The following is a 16,637-nucleotide window of genomic DNA, read 5'->3' on the forward strand; positions in this document are numbered from 1 at the left end:
ATTTTATTTTTTATTTATGATAGTCACACAGAGAGAGAGAGAGAGGCAGAGACACAGGCAGAGGGAGAAGCAGGCTCCATGCACCGGGAGCCCGACGTGGGATTCGATCCCGGGTCTCCAGGATCGCGCCCTGGGCCAAAGGCAGGCGCTAAACCACTGAGCCACCAGGGATCCCCCATGCAACTTTCTAAAAGCTTTATCACACTCATATAATGAAGAAAAAAATATATATATAAAGAAAATACTATTTGCCTTCCAGAGTTACACAATATCCAGTCCTTCAGTGTGTTAAGTCAAAGATGTGATCATCGCCTGAGTTTTTTGGTGCCCCCAGATCTGTTAATCCTGTTTCTTTAACCTGAGTTGATCGATGTGTCAGCAGAATGTGGGCATCTTTTTAAGTTAATCTGACTTGCCAATATCAAGTGCATCCCCACCGTGTACCTGGATAAATGGTTACAATATTTTGAGACAGACATAAAAAAAAGATATTAAAATGCTTACTCATTACATTAAAAAAAAAAAAAAAACCTCCAAAGGACAGGACTTATTTACTAATCTTATTTCAAGCATGACTATTTAGGGGTGAGTGAGTACACTAGGTCACTACCATGTTTTGACCTCAATTTAATCATTATACCCACATTTTAATTTTTCCTCCAGCCTTGTTATTCATGGAAAATGGACTGATCCTAATTTGATATTACTTTTCTTCTCTGGCTGACCCTGTGGGTGGAGGTTCCCCATGATTGTGAGATGAAAAAAACTCTGGGAGGCTGCTGCTTCACCTTATTAATTTCCAAATTGCAAACCACTTGTCGTCCCATAATTGCAAAACCCTTGAACAAACTAATCGATTCTCTTGTATTCTGAGAGTTTCGAAAGATGGCAAATTAACGAATCACTAGAGTCTAACACTTTCAGCTGAAGAACAAATATTTATCGAAGGATTGCTCTGGGCTACGTGAGTGCTTACAGAGTTGCACGCCTCTCTCCTGCCCTGGTGGAGGTCATGGTTCAGGTGAGGAAAAAGGTACTGGAGCTTAACATATAGGACCTAGAAGCATGTAGGGGATGGGGTGATCGGTGGGGTCCAGCACTAAATCTAGCTTCAGGTGGTGTGGGAAGCTCTCCTGGAGGGGGTGCCAACCAGGTAAGCCATAATATCTGGGGAAGGATGAGGAAAGGGCATCCCAGGAGGAAGAGGCCACTGTAACTAAACACAGAGGAAGTGAGTATGAGACATTCATGTCATTATTGTCTAAAATACAAGGTAAATGGGAAAGCTGGAGAGGCTGGAATGGGATCACAGAGACCTCATGGGTCTCAGTAAAGACTTTGTGCTTTCAGAGGCCAGATGGAATATTCTGGTTGCCACTGTCAAGAGTATCTGTGAAGGCCAAAGTAGAAACAGGAAAACCAGTTCTTGGTTATGAGACATCACTGTCAGGATTAAGATCCCGAGTAGTCTGGGCCAGGATGGATGAAACGTGCAAAAAAACAATCTTACTGGGGACAAAGTGGGAGAAAGTGGGAAGGACCATTTGACACTGTGAAGGGAAGAGGGCGAGGAGGAGAGGGTCCGAAGGGCTCAGGCTCCAGCAGAGTTCCAGGAGACTTTCAGCCAGGCCACCAGAGACTCCAAGCCCAAGTGGCCTGTTAAAGAAGCCATGCATTTTGCTATTTGGTGTCTGCATTTTGCATGGGAGGGTAAGGGGTAGTGAGGGAGAGATGGGCTTCATTTTACTATTTGGTGGGGGTGGGGTTGAGCGTGGGGAGCCTGGTCAGAAGGTAGCAGGAGGGCCACCTTCTGGTAGGTAGAGTGATGGGCCCTTGTTCTGGGACTGGGCTGGAGAAGGGCTGCCACAAGGCCCGCTGGGAAGGAGAAATGGGCAAGATCACTGCACTTTTCAGAAACGTCAAGGCGCCAACCCAGCCAGGTGAGTACAGAGAGGCCATCCCCACCCTCAGGGTGGTCTTAAAGCTGGGACGGTCCACACACAGAGTCCATGGAGCTGGTGAAGAAGCACACAGCCCAGGAGCTCAGAGACTGCCACATGTCAGAAAATGCTGCCTACTCCCCCAGCCCATGGCCAGTCAAGTGTCCTGGAAAGGGTTCCTGGTCCATCCCATGGAGCACTGCAATTGCCCTGGGAGGTGTGGCTCTCTCTGTTGTCATTGCTTCCAGGAATGAATTGCCCAGGTAGCTGCCACTGCCTCCACACTGTGGGCCCTACCCTAGGCTCCGTAACTCCCCGAGGCTCCCTGTCCACTGCCTTCACATACCTAGCCCTCACCTCTGCATCAGGGCAGCAAGGTTTGGGGTTTGTGTGCCCAGTGAGCAGGAGGGATTGAGGTCCCATAAGAGGAAAGTGAGGCAGAGCCAGGACCTCTTGTCCAGCCTGGAGACAGAGTGGTCCCCCATTCCTCCAGACCCAATTCCCATTCCCACCTCCCTAGGCTGGTCTCAGTAGGACAACCGTACAGTGTAGCAATCCCACTTCTGGGGATTTATCTGAGGCAAATGAAAAGATATCTGCATCCTCATGTTCACTGAAGCATTTTTACAATGACTAAGACATTAGACATTAGACATCTAGACAACCTAGATGTTCAGAGATGGATGAATGGATAAAGAGAGAGAGGAGGATAGAATAGAATATTATTCAAGCATAAGACAGAATGAAGTCCTGCCATTTGTGACCATACAGATCATAGATGGGCCTATGGACCTCGAGGGCATTATGCCAGGTGAAATAAGTCAAACAGAGAGGGAAAAATACCATATGACCTCACTTATATATGGACTCTAAAACCAAAACAAAACAGAACTCATAGATACAGAGAACAGATTGGTAGTTGGATGGGCAAAATGAGTGAAGGTGGCCGAAAGATATAAACTTCCAGCCATAGAATAAATAAATCTTGGGGATACGATGTACAACACAGTGACTATAGTTAATATAGTTGAGAGTGGATCTTGAAGGTTCTTATAACAAGAAAAAAGATAATTCCGTGTGGTGATGGATGATAACTACACTTGCAATGATTATTCTACATTGCATGAAAAGATTGAATTGTTGTGTTGTGCATCTAAAATCAATGTAATGTTACATGTCAATTAAATCTCAATTAAAAGGACTCGTTGATAAAAACGAATGCAAATTAAAAGACTTTTATTTTCCCAGGGCTTTAGAGTGTTAAAAAAAAAAAAAAAACTAAGCTAAAAAGGAGGAATAGCTCATGGAAAACATAGCCTTGGCATGAATGCAGTGGTGGAACGAGGAGGGAAGTAACAAGCTTTGTCAGTTGATGTTGCTTCCTACACAGTTGGAGATCTGGGAGGTGCATATTCATGGCTGCTACAGGGATGGGAAGGAATATATAAAGTATAGCAGTCTGGCAAAGTGTGATTTGTGATTGATTGAATATGGAAGCCAAAGAGAAAGAGGAAGGACACAGGGTGACTGTGGTTTCTGTGCCACCTGGTACAGAGCAATAATTGATGGAGAAAGAATGGAGGATTTAATAGGAATGGGAGTAAACTCCTTTTTTTAAAATCAGATTGAATATTAAATGTTTTTGGAATATCTACGTGGATAGGGTCAGCTCACAACTAAGAAAACATATCTGAAGACACATGGGTCTCAATGGGCCTTATGCTCATCCTCATCCACAGCTAGATATAGATATATATCCATAAAGATGAAGCTATTTGCTTGTCAGAGCATCAGATTTAAGAAGCATTCGGTCTGAAGTTATTTATAAGATGCAACTTTATAAAATTAACTATATTAAAGTAATTCTGTTCAACAAAGGTTAACATTAGGAAACTGAATAGGCAAGCCAACTAAAGTCAAATACACAGATTTTTTTTTTTAAATCTTGAAATTAATAAGAAAAAGACCGATTAAGCAAGGGACTTAGATGGGTACTTCATAAAAAAGGCTATTCGGTGCAAAGATAAAAATAAAATGAGACACTACTACCAATCTTCCCTATTTACTGAAATGAAAAAGTCTGACCATATCAGGTTTTTAGTAAGGATGTGAAACACTCATATGTGGTTGGCTAGAGTGCAAATTGGTCCAACCACTTCCTGAGAAGTTTCGTGAAGTTGAAGCCCCGTATAACCTATGGCCCACCAAATCTACCCTTGGGCTTACATCTAACAGAAATGCCTGGAAATGCACCAGAAGATCTGCTCGACAACGTTTGTGGAAGCCTTGGAAACGGAAACAGTGGCCGACCAGAAATGACCCGAATATCTATCCGTGATCGATTGCACGAACAAATGGTGACATAATCATAAAATGGGAAATCACATTGATCAGTGAAGATACACAAGTCATAGCCACAGGCAGCAGCACAGACAAAACTTGCGGAATGTTGGCGGAATGAACCAAACATAAAACGTGCTATGACCCCACTGATATGAAAATAAAATGCCAGGATTCCTGGGTGGCTCAGCAATTGAGCATCTGCCTTGGGCCTGGGGTGTGATCCTGGGGTCCCGGGATCAAGTCCCGCATCGGGCTCCCTGCCTGGAGCCTGCTTCTCCCTCTGCCGGTGTCTCTGCTTCTCTCTCGCTCTGTCATGAATAAATAAATAAAATCTTAAAAAAATGAAAATAAAAAATAAATAAATAAAAATAAAATGCCAGTAACACTATCGTATTTAGAGATGTGTACCTGAAGTTAAGATGTAAGGAAAAGCAAGGATGTGGATTGTAATTGAGAAGGGGCAACTGGAGCTTTCGTAGGCATGTTGACAATGTTTTATTTCTTGATGTGAGTGATGGTTACATGAGTGTTCATGTTATTAAAATACGTATTATATATTTTATATTAATATAAATGTATTATATATTTATATTTATATTTATGTATATTAAAATTAGTGTTTTGGATAGCCATACCTCATTATATTGTGTTTCAGATACTCTCCTTTTTCTTTTTTACAGATTGAAAGTTTCTGACTACCCCACGTGGAGAAGATCGATCAATGCCATTTTCCCAAAAGCATGTGCTCACTTTGTATCTTTATGTCACCTTTATAATATTTCAAAAATTTTCACTATTGCTGTAGGTGTTATTATGACTCCATTGAAAGCTAGATGATGGTTAGCATTTTTTTGTGATAAAGTATTTTTTAAATTAAGGCATATAAATTGCTTTTTTAGACATAATGCTTTTGCATGCTTCATGACCTATATTATAGTGTAAGCCTAAATTCATTTGACTCACTTCATTGTGATATTTGCTTGATTTCAGTGTTCGGAATCAAACTGCAATGTCTCCAAGGTATACCTATACCTTTTCTGTTTACTTGCTGTATTTTACAATAAAGAGATAAAAACCGAGAAGCAAAAAGGGACAAAAGCAATACCTTCTTTCCCTGAAAAGAAAACATATGAGGTAAGTTGAGAAGAAAAGATGAACGTCTTTTAACAGATGATAGGAAACTAGGAGCTGATTTTTACAGTAACAATTTTAAATACACGGGCTTTGGGGATTTGTTTTGAAAAAAATAATTTCCTCTATTCACAGAATTTTTTCTTTTACCAAAAAGTTTCAATAAGTTGGAAAAATGGGCGTAGAAAGAAATATGTTACTTCTGATTATTAATTAAAATTTATAAATAAACAAGTAGAGGAAAGTATGTTCTTCTTCAGTTTGACTACTTCTCAGGTACCTAATTGATATCACGAGGGAGACAGCAGAAAGAAAACTTAGGAGGATATGTAGAAAAATACAAACCACAGTAGCAAACCACTTGTCAAGCCTCTTCATATCCATGAAAAGTGAAGCCTCAAAATGAGTCAGTGCTTCCTATGATTCAGAACATGAACCCATGCTATTTATGAAATGTGATGTGGTGATTAATTGAATTCCTCAAATGCAGAGATATGTATCTTATTTGGCTTTTAAAAATATCAAATTCGTTTTGGGGGCCATGCTTATAAAATAATTAGTCATTCACAATCCTAAATCTATGGCCATGTTTATCACCAGACAATTGTTTGGCAAGATTATATTCTCAATTAAAGGGAATGCCCAAAATTGCTCAAGCTCACATTTTCTTGATATATTAGTTCTTGGTTGGAATTCTGAGGTAGTTTTTAGGTAGTTTCTTATCATCTTGCCTTTTTTTTTGTTTTTTAGTTTTTCCTTTTTATAGCGAAGTGCAGAAGATGTGGCCAGTGTGCACTTCCAGCAGATGTCAGTGTTGGTGCTGGATATAATCTAGAAAGTCCTCCAAACCGGGGGCCTCACCTTGAGGATGAGCAGGGTTCTGTGCAGATCCTCAATTCTTGTGCAGTGTGGGAAGGTAGTCAGAGAATCCTGTTCTTTTGTAGGATGTTTTCTTCAGAAATATATTGCTGTGAGTTAGGAAATAGATACGGCTTCAACATTTTCTTCCATCTCTTTTAGATTTAGCTTGTTCTAGTTGCACATAAATTGTATGAATTTATTCTTCCTCTTGCTCCAAAAAGTATATTCACTATCTATTTCTCTGTCTGAATTTCTTCCCAGAATGATGATTTTTTTTTTTTTTTGGCTTCAAGAATTTCAATGTGTTTGTCTCAGAAAAATATATTTAGCACCCACCAGGTACCAACAGAATAGAATATTCTAGCTGCCTTAAAGGAAGGAAGCCTTGTCATTACAGCAGTAAGTTCTATCACAAGATATAAACAAATTACCAAGAAAGCACAGGAGACAGGGTAACAAATACTGTCTAGGAGGGAGAGGTAGGCTTCATTGGGGAAGGCATGTGGAGCCTTGAAGGATGAATACGAGCTTCCCAGGGAAGGGTTTTCAGAGAAGAAATGACATGCAAAATTCTAACGAATGTTGGTCATGCATATAAATGACTTTAGATCATAGTCCTTGATTCTTTGGAGAGTACTTGAAGTATATTCAAGTAGTTAAGAATAATTTGGGAGTAAGGGCGTCTGGGTGGCTCAGTTGGTGAAGCATCCAACTTTTTTTTTTTTAATTTTTATTTATTTATGATAGCCACACAGAGAGAGAAAGAGAGAGAGGGAGAGACACAGGCAGAGGGAGAGGCAGACTCCATGCACCGGGAGCCCGATGTGGGATTCGATCCCGGGCCTCCAGGATCGCACCCTGGGCCAAAGGCGGGCGCCTAAACCGCTGAGCCACCCAGGGATCCCAAGCATCCAACTCTTGATTTCAGCTCAGGTCATGCATGACTCAGGTTTGTGAGATGGAGCCCCTGTGGCAGGCTCTGCTCTGCTCCAGCCTGTTTAGGATTTTCTCTCTCTGCCCCTTTCCCCCTCTGAAAAGAGAAGAATAGTTTGGGATCAAGATCAATGGCCATTTAAAAAGTGGTTAAGGACACAGAGTTTAGAGTCTACACAGATTCAAATTCTTGCTTTCCAATGATTAGGTTATGATACAGGAAAAAATTCAATATTCTTTTGCACCAGTTTCTTCATCTGAAAAGGAGATAAAGATGATATCAGGACTTTCTAGAATTGTTAAGAAGACTAAGTGAAATAAATATAAAGTACTTAGTGTCGTATGTGCCGCATAGGAAGTATTCAAAATGTTAGCTATTATTGGGAGTTATTTTATCTCATTAATGATGAAGAAACGTACAAGAAAGGTGACACTGAGCAGAGGTACTTAGATTATAGTTGGCAAAATAAGTGAACCTTTTTTTTTAACAAATAGTTCACCAATGTTTCATATTTATGCAGAATTTGCTCTATCTTTTAGGGAAGAAAACATGTCAAAACAGGCATTTTAAGCAGTCATCTGTTCTACATGTCTTGCTTTGTGGTGTTGGATCACATTCACATGCTATCAGCGAAGGGCCAACTCAGATTCGGAAACATACCGAGAAAAAGGCAGGAGACAGGCTGAAAGAACAGAATGTGAGAAATTTCCTCCATGTAACAACAGTGCTCAAGCACTTTCAGGAGAAAATCAGGGTTATTGAGGACTTTGTCAACACGAGCCTGGAAGCCAACATTGAAAGTCTGATCGCCCAGCAGTCTGCTTTCCCTCCTGTCCTGTGAAGAAGAGTGACTCCTTTCATAAGTCATAATTGGGAATGGAATGCATTGGTTGAAGGAGAGAATGGGAATCATATCCTCAGCTCCCTGGTTTATTGACTAGAACTCCAAATCTGTGAGGAAGGTGAATGGGGGGGGGGGGTATTAAATTTGGGTTGACCGTGTGGTCCATGTTCATATTTACTTTATGCAAGTGATCAGATTCAGAAAGTGAAATTAAATAAAAGAGGGGGAAACAAGACTTAAAGAAGAAAATCAAGGGGAGCCTGGGTGGCTCAGTCAGTTAAGTGTCTGCCTTTTGGCTCAGGTCATCATCCCAGGGTCCTGAGATCAAGCCCTGCATTGGGCTTCCTGCTCAGTGGGGTGTGGGGGAGGTCTGGTTCTCCCTCTGCCCCTCTCCCTGCTCATGCTCTCTCTCTCTCTCTCTCTCTCTCTCCTCTCTCTCAAATAAATAAATAAAATCTTTTTTAAAAAGAAGAAAATCTAGTTCTCCAACCATCAGAGTGAACAAAATTCCAGTGACTGAGCAGATATATCTTACACTGACTTTCCAGGCAACCAAAGTGAAAAAGTGGAATGAGTTGAATAACTCACCTGAAAAGAGAAACATATATGGGCAACCTGATTCTAAAGTTTTATGGAGAAACAGACATCCCAGAATAGCCTACACAATATCAAAGGAGAAGAACAAAGTTGGAGCCATAATGGTACCCAACTTCAGGACTTACTGTAAAGCTACAGTAACCAAGACAGTGTGGTATTGGCAAAAGAGTAAACAAATAGATCAATGGAAGAGAATAGAGAGCCCAGAAACAGGCTCACATGAACGTAGTCAAGTGGTCTTTGGTAATACAATGGAGCAAAGATAGTCTTGCCAACAAGGTGGTGTTGGAACAACTGGACATCTACATGGAAAAAAAAAAAAAGGAATCTAGACACAGAACTTACACCCTTCACAAAAATTAACTAAACATGAATCATAAAGATAAATAGACCACACAAAACAGTAACAATTTTAAATTGTTGAGATAATGTAGGAGAAAATTTAAATTGTTGAGATAATGTAGGAGAAAACCTAGATGACTTTCGGTATGGTAATGACTTTTTAGATGCAACACCAGAGATATGATTCATGAAAGAAATCATTGAGAAGCTGGACTTCACTAAAATTAAAAGCTTCTGCTCATTTAGGGATGCCTGGGTGCACCGTCGGTTGAGTATCTGACTTTTGGTTTCAGCTCAGGTGTGAGCTCAGGGTCCTGAGATGGAGCCCCATGTCAGGCTCTGCACTCAGCACAGAGTCTGCCTAAGACTCTCTCTCTCTCTCCCTCCATCTCCCCTTTGCCTCTCTCTCTAAAATAAATAAGTAAATCTTAAAAAACACCCTAAAAAACAAAACCTCTGCTCAGTAAAACAGAATGCCAAAGAGATGGAAGACAAGCCACAGACTGGGAGAAAATATTTGCAAAAGACACATTTGATAAAGGTCTGTGAACCAAAATATATAAGAACTCAAGAGAAGCCAATCTGAAAAGGCTACATACTGTATGATTCCCATACATGACATTATGAAAAGGCAAAAGTATGAAGACAGTGAGAAGTTCAGTGGTTGCCAAGGGTGAGCTGTGGGGGAAAGATGAATAAGCAGAGCACAGGGGATGTTTCTAGAACAGTGAAAATACTCTGTAAAACATTTTAATGATAGATACGTGACCCTATACAAGTGTCCAAACCCAAAGAATATACAACACCAAGAATGAACCCTCAAATAAGCTATGGACTTTGGTGGCTGTGATGTGTCATTGTGGGTTCCCCCACGGTAGCAAATGTACCAGTCTGGTACATGATGGTGATAATGGGGGAGGCCATGCTTCTGTGGGGCCGGGAATATATAGGAATGCCTTTGTCTGTACTTTTCTCTCAGGGTTGTTGTGAACCTAAAACTGCTTTTAAAAAAATTCAAATCTTAAAAAGAGAGAGAAATACGTCAGTCTCTCAAAGAAAGCCAAGTTTTTACCGAAGGGAAATTTTGTCGCACAAGATACTATGTAAGGAGCCGTGAGTTAAAGAATTAAGGATATTCCCAACAACCATTTCACAGTTTTCCCACCTTTTAGCTTATTCAATGTATATTTGGGTAAGTAAGATAGCTCTACAAAGTTTTAAACACACCCATGAATTCTTCTTTTCTTAAATTCTAATTACTCATAACGACAGTAATCTATCCTCTTTCCATGTGCTCCTTTTGGCTGCATACCATCTCCTCGCCATGTGAACTTGAATGAGTGGCTCACTCCCCATGCACCTTACACCGTCCCTTCACACACAAAATGAGAACGAGTATTAACTACTCAGTGCTTCGGATTTTAGGAGTTCAGAAATTTCCCAGGAGGAAACAACCTGTCGACTGCCATGATAAGACTAAAGATCTTATCCCAAATAAATCCCATTGGCCTGAGAAGGATTCCATTGACTCAAGTTGATGAGCAACTATATATTCCTTGGTTTAAAGTTTAAAAATATGAGTTAGTTGTCACTTGACACGTGTCTTATTTGGTAGATGAACTCTTTCAACATGGAGAATATAGGATACGTTACAGGAGTTAAATTATCGGGAGCCTCAGTTCCAAAATTGGTACAATTTGGGGATAGGAAATATGGGATATACTTCATTTTCCTTCTCTGGAAAAGATCTGGCTTCTCTCACCTGGCACTAACCTGCTTCCTGGAATAGCATGTGCGCAAAAAATATACCTTTATTTTTCCTGCAAAGAAATTTTCTGGATGCAAAAGCCCTCCTTAATTAATTTTGTGATTGAGCTGTCACTGTCCGGTCCTCACTGGCCATCTTCTGTGAGGACTGCACTCACAACCAGCTCCCGGCCAGGACAATTCTGCACACATCTGCTGCTACAGGACTCCTAATCTCAGCTGAAGGAACCAACCCCAGGCTTACATTAATCATTTCCCTTCTCGTCCAACTTCTGTACCCTTTCTCTTGGACTTCGAGAAGTCTTGGCTGCTCTCACATAGCCCTCTGTGGGGCTGAGAAGCTACAATCTATGTCTCTAACATCCCTCGCAGTGTTCTTTTCTCTTTTTTTTATGATTTTATTTATTTTTTTGACAGAGAGAGAGAGAAAACAAGTAGGGGTAAGGGCAGGCAGAAGGAGAGGGAAAAGCAGGCCAAGGAGCCAGACGTAGGACTTGATCCCAGGATCCTGGGATCATGACCTGAGTGGAAAGCAGACACGTAACTGATTGAGTCACTGAGGTGCACCCCTCGCAGGCTTCTTGAGCCTAGTTTTCACCCCATTTGGTGGGAGGACTGAAGCAAGATTGGCCATCACTAGAATCCAGAAGGACTGGTGATTCACATGTCTTCTCAGTTCTTTTTGTTTTGTTTTTTTTTGTTTTTGTCTTCTCAGTTCTTGAATGGTCCTCAGATCCTTCTGAAGGATTCTCCTGCTACTCCAAAGCCCACCCAGATACATTGTGGGTGGGGTGAAGGTGGGAAGCAAGACAGAGAACGACCAATGTCGAAACACTCTCAGTTCTCAATCTGAATGTAAAGGAGCTTCATCTGCTCTGGAGCTGGGTGGAAGGAGGAAAAGCTAGTTCTGGCTGAAAACCGGTCACTTCCTAAATGATTCCATCCTAAAGCTTGATGGTAGGTTGAATAAAAAAGCTAAGAAGTTTCCGTCTTCCATCTCTCCTATCTTTACTGAGCAAGATAGCTCAGATGTCTTCGCCCAAAAGAGCATCTCAAACTATTATCTCCCTACATTATTATTTTTTTAATTGGCCTAGATAAACTGGTGAAGTGGTAAGAACGATCTCAATCACATTAGTCTGTTAAACATTTTCAGGTGCTTTTGTAAGAAGGAAACTTTCCTAAACTCAATTATATTTGGCATCTACCTTGGGATAAAAGCTTTGCATTTTATGTAAATAATTAAGTAGATAAATAAATATTATGTAAAATAAATTCTTCATAAAAAATTGTGTTTCTTGCAGTATAAATATTTTCAGAACAGGAAGAAGAGGGATCGTTTTCTTTTTTGGGTGTGCCTGTAACAGTTTTTTTCTTTTTCTTTTTTTGTATCATATGCACCTGAGCAGGAAAAAAGAGGGAGAGAGGTTACAGTTAGCATAAAGGGTCCGCTTGAGACGTGTACAAACCAAACAGACTTAAAAGTCATCTTGCTGCGGAGCCCACGTATTAGTTCAGAAGAATATGTATTTTTAGAAGTGAAGAAAAAGTATCCAGAAAATGCAATTGTACCATAATGAGACTAGTTACTATGCACTAGGTGCCCCTGTAGACAAGGCACTGAGCTCTGCTTTTTTTCTGCAAATCATTTCATTTACATTCACTCTCACAACTAGTCTGTTGAGGTAAGTGTTTTTAATCCCCCTTTGGGAGATGATGAAGCCGAGGCACAGAGAGGACAGGTGCCTTGCCAAATATCACATTATTAATTCACCAAGAATTCAAATGAGGACTTTGACTCCAGAGACCTTGGGAAAACCTTGGTATTTTCAAGAGAAATGTCACTGGTCTTGATCACTTTCGAATTCGAATTCGCCTAATCTGTTCACAAGCACTTAAATCCATAAAAACATTTAAAGAAATGGTATAGCTGATTTACTTGGTCAGCATTGGTTTGGGCTAAAGGATGTATCAGGATGAATCATCTGTTTTAAAATTAATTTCTCTGTTTTAAGGAGAAAGCAAGTGAAATGTTTAGTTACAAAGATTCATTGATTCATTTGGATTCTTGAGAACATTTTTTTCTAAGAAACCACTTGGAGTCATTGGAATTGTATCAAATGAGAAAATTACTCACAAAAAAATTGATGAAAGAGAAAATAGCTACATTATTAATGGCAGGTATCTAATATTGTAAATTCGAGGTAATATTTTTGATTTATCTGACATATGTGGAACTGATGTGTGTAATTTGTTTCCTATATAATCACCTCCTAATATTTCAGCAAATTTGGGTGAGGCAAGGGTCTCTTGATCTTAGCGTTTTGTAGCATTGAGTAGCCTTGTGGAGCTCCTCGGTTAGGCAAAATATTTACTAGCTTCCATAAGAGATGGACAAACTGTTCCTGAAACCATATATCCTAGAACTGGGGAAAAAAATAAACCTTGAGATTTATATTTGAATCATTCAAATTATTCGTATTCTAAGACAAAGATCAAGCAGGTACATTTATCACTTGTCCTCCCCAGTAGGAATCTTGCTAGGGATTATTGGGAGGAAGCAGTACAGTGTAGCTTCTAGAACCTTCACTCTCAGCAAATGCTTACAGTGACACCATTATAGGTGAGCATCAGAGGCTTCATGTCTACAAACAGACTCAACTCCCAGTACCAAGTTGGCACTAAAAATAATTTACCTCCAGTGTCACATGTCCCTAGGGAAAGTGAGGTATGAATCTATATTTTAGGAATAAACCAATTTTTCTGGGTTTTCTCCCCCTGAGGTCTGCTTTCAATAGAAAAAGAAAAAGAGGGAAAATGAATTTGGATATACTTTCTGTGAGAACTCCATTGTAGGAGTTTTATTATACAAATAATAAAATTTAACTGGAAAGATCTTTAGTGAGCTTCGGTTTCACTTTTCCAAGGGAATATTAGAATTCCTGAGTCTCCTGAGCCCAAGTTTGTGGGGAGTTTCCTCATTTAGCCTCAGGGATGCCAACAAAATCTGCAAAGCACAGGTCAGCCTTCTCCTGCACGGGCTGAGCGTGTGTGTGTGGGGGTGTGGGTGCTCACACACACACAGGGGCTAGCTTGCTTAGATTTATAATCTCATACAAAGGGGAACAGCTTTTTTTTTAAATGTCAGAAAGAAAAATAAAACTACTAGTTATTTAAAGTTCCAACTTGCAAGCACATCTGCCTTCTAAGAGATGCAGCAAATCCTACCAGGGTGATAGTATTCTCCCCTCTTGTTCCCCTCAGTGATCAAACTTCTAGAATTGCCTGCCACACATACATAGGTCTTGTGTCAGTGCGGGATTTTTGTTTTTGTTGCTTTTTCAGTCGTGTAGAGGGACTGAATTCTGCATTTTGGTCCATCCCAGTGCAGAGACAGTAAACAGCCCCAGGAGGTGAGACGCAGGTCATCTGTATGTCGGCAAATTGAACTATCGAACTCCAATAAAAAGATATATATATATATATAAAGAATGGCAACAGAGCAGGAATTATGCACCGAGGATGACACAGAAACTGAAGTCCTTGTGATGCACAGAGATCCTGCGGGAAGGTTTGCTAAGGAGGCAGCAGGTGTAGGTAGGTGCATTCAAATCTGCGCCGTCTATGCAGGTGTAGCATTGCATTACAAGTCTGACTTCATTTTTTGATATTTGCCTACTGACAAATAATATAAGCCTCTCTGCTCTCCCCCCCCCCCCCCACTTTGCATCTGGGCAAAGCACAGAAAAAAGGCTGGTATTCCCTCCTGCCCATGCAGGAGGTTCAAGCCATGCACAATTCTTGCTGCAGTCCTAGCCCTGGACGGCACAAGACTCCCCCCACCCCACCTTCCAGCGAGGCTCCCTCTCTCAAATCACTCTGGGACCTGCTTGGTAGGCAGCCTGCACTCTCCAAAAATCTCATTACATAACTAACTTTTCTCTGCTCCCTTGATGTGTGTGGCATCAGTAGTCTCAACATTTAAACCAGATGTTGACTGTAGGGCCCTCTCCTGTGGAGTGACCAAAACATATTTGCATGGACATTTGAGTCCGTACAGAATTTAGATTTCAGGTTGGGGTTGATTTAGGTGGAGGACGTTTTCTCAGAACCCCACCATCAGAAAGAAATCTCAAAACTCACATGGGGGGAAAGAAGAAATCTGAGTAATAGGAATATTTGTCCCACATCCATGTTTAACACACATGCTGAGTGCATAGTAAATAGGCAGCTAAGGAGTCATTCTAGAAATTAAGGAGCTTCTGAAAAGAGAGAGAAAAGAGAAAAAATCACCATTAATCACCCAGCACCTAAGTTTTTTTTTTTTGTTTGTTTGTTTGTTTTTTTAGCACGTAAGTTTTTGTTCTAAAATTTCTCCTAGATGTTAGTGTGATTTTAAAACCCTACAGTTACAGGGTATAAAGCTGAGTCTTAGATGACCGTGGCAGGCACAGATGTGGATTAACATAACTTCTCATATTCGCATGGCTCTGGTCAGAATCAAATCAAGACTAGAAAGAGACAGATGGGATAAAACCAGATGTGAAGTCTATACTCCAAAAGTGAACTCGGCGCCATAACTGAGGGAGTCGCAAGGATTACCCCTGTCAACTCTGGTGCACAGGAGCTAGATTGCTCTGCACAAAATATTATGATCAGATGTGCTGGGTGACATTCAATCACACCATGGTCAAGAGAAGAGTCGTGTGCGTTTTGTGACGTAATAAGTAAGGAATTTCAGGGGAGTCACATTTTAATCCACAGCAGTCAAGAAAGGAACAGCCTAACCCTATGTCATTGGCATCAGGGCAGTTTCTTTAGAAAAGATGAAATTTTCAAAGTCTATCCCAAATGGCTTTCTGGATCATTCTACTTCTAGAGAAGTCTTTGAGGTTGAGGTCCTTGGATAGACTATCCAGGGTAAATCTTGGGCTCTCCGAGAAATAATTGTCCCCTCTAAAATATAATAAAATCCAACCAACTCTCCTGGGAGTTATTAACATTTCATTGCTATATAAATGTTCAGCAGCAGAAGAAGGAAGAACTATATTCAGGGAATAATTCTGACAGATTACAGTATGAGGTCTTGTTAAAAGTTGTTAAGGGTTATGTCCTCCAAGTGATTTATCCATCACAGTAGGAATAGAAATACGACACGGCCTGAATGAGAATTAGAGCTGCCATTTTAATTAGGTGAGCATTGGGTCGTTAAAGCCTAAAGACAATAATTACGACATAGGAGGTACTGCAAAGCAGTTTAAAATAATGAAATCTTTGTGTCATTCAAAAATAGTCTGCTTTGAATATCTATCTAACCTATTTATTCTCTGTAGACCCCAAATAGTCTTTCCACCATCTGTAGTGAATGAAGAAAACTGGATAAAATCACTCCAGCTCCTAAGTATGACCTTTTCTTTCTTTCTTTCTTTCTTTCTTTCTTTCTTTCTTTCTTTCTTTCTTTCTTTCTTTCTTTCTTTCTTTCTTTCTTTCTTCTTTCCTCTTTCTTTCTTTCTTTCTTCTTTCTTTCTTTCTTTCTTTCTTTCTTTCTTCTTTCTTTCTTTCTTTCTTTCTTTCTTTCTTTCTTTCTTTCTTTCTTTTCTTTCTTCTTTCTTTTTTTTTGTGGAAATTATACTATTCTTGAAGGAAATAAATGCAACAATTCTAGTTGTTCCAAGATAATGACTGTGATTGTGTGAGAGAGACCAAATGGCTTACAATCCACCCACAGGAAGCAACAGAATATGAGCAAACAAGACGTTTCATTGACAACCCTCCTTAAACTAAATCAGTAATCAGGAACAATTAGATTACAAAGGACTCTATAAAATGAACTGCTTCCAAAGAGGTGTTGAGATCCTACAATGATGCCTGTGTCAGT

General features: G+C 40.2%; 1 long non-coding RNA gene across 1 annotated transcript; it reads left to right on the forward strand.

Moving 5' to 3' along the window:
- Positions 1 to 5,232: 5,232 nt before the first annotated feature.
- Positions 5,233 to 11,925, forward strand: LOC111091996. Its single transcript, XR_005376743.1, has 3 exons — positions 5,233 to 5,417; positions 7,749 to 8,171; positions 11,475 to 11,925. It is a non-coding gene; the product is annotated as an uncharacterized LOC111091996 (long non-coding RNA).
- The last annotated feature ends 4,712 nt before the right edge of the window (positions 11,926 to 16,637 follow it).

Source organism: Canis lupus, chromosome 23 (genome assembly GCF_011100685.1).
Source record: "Canis lupus familiaris isolate Mischka breed German Shepherd chromosome 23, alternate assembly UU_Cfam_GSD_1.0, whole genome shotgun sequence".
Taxonomy (NCBI): Eukaryota; Metazoa; Chordata; class Mammalia; order Carnivora; family Canidae; genus Canis; species Canis lupus.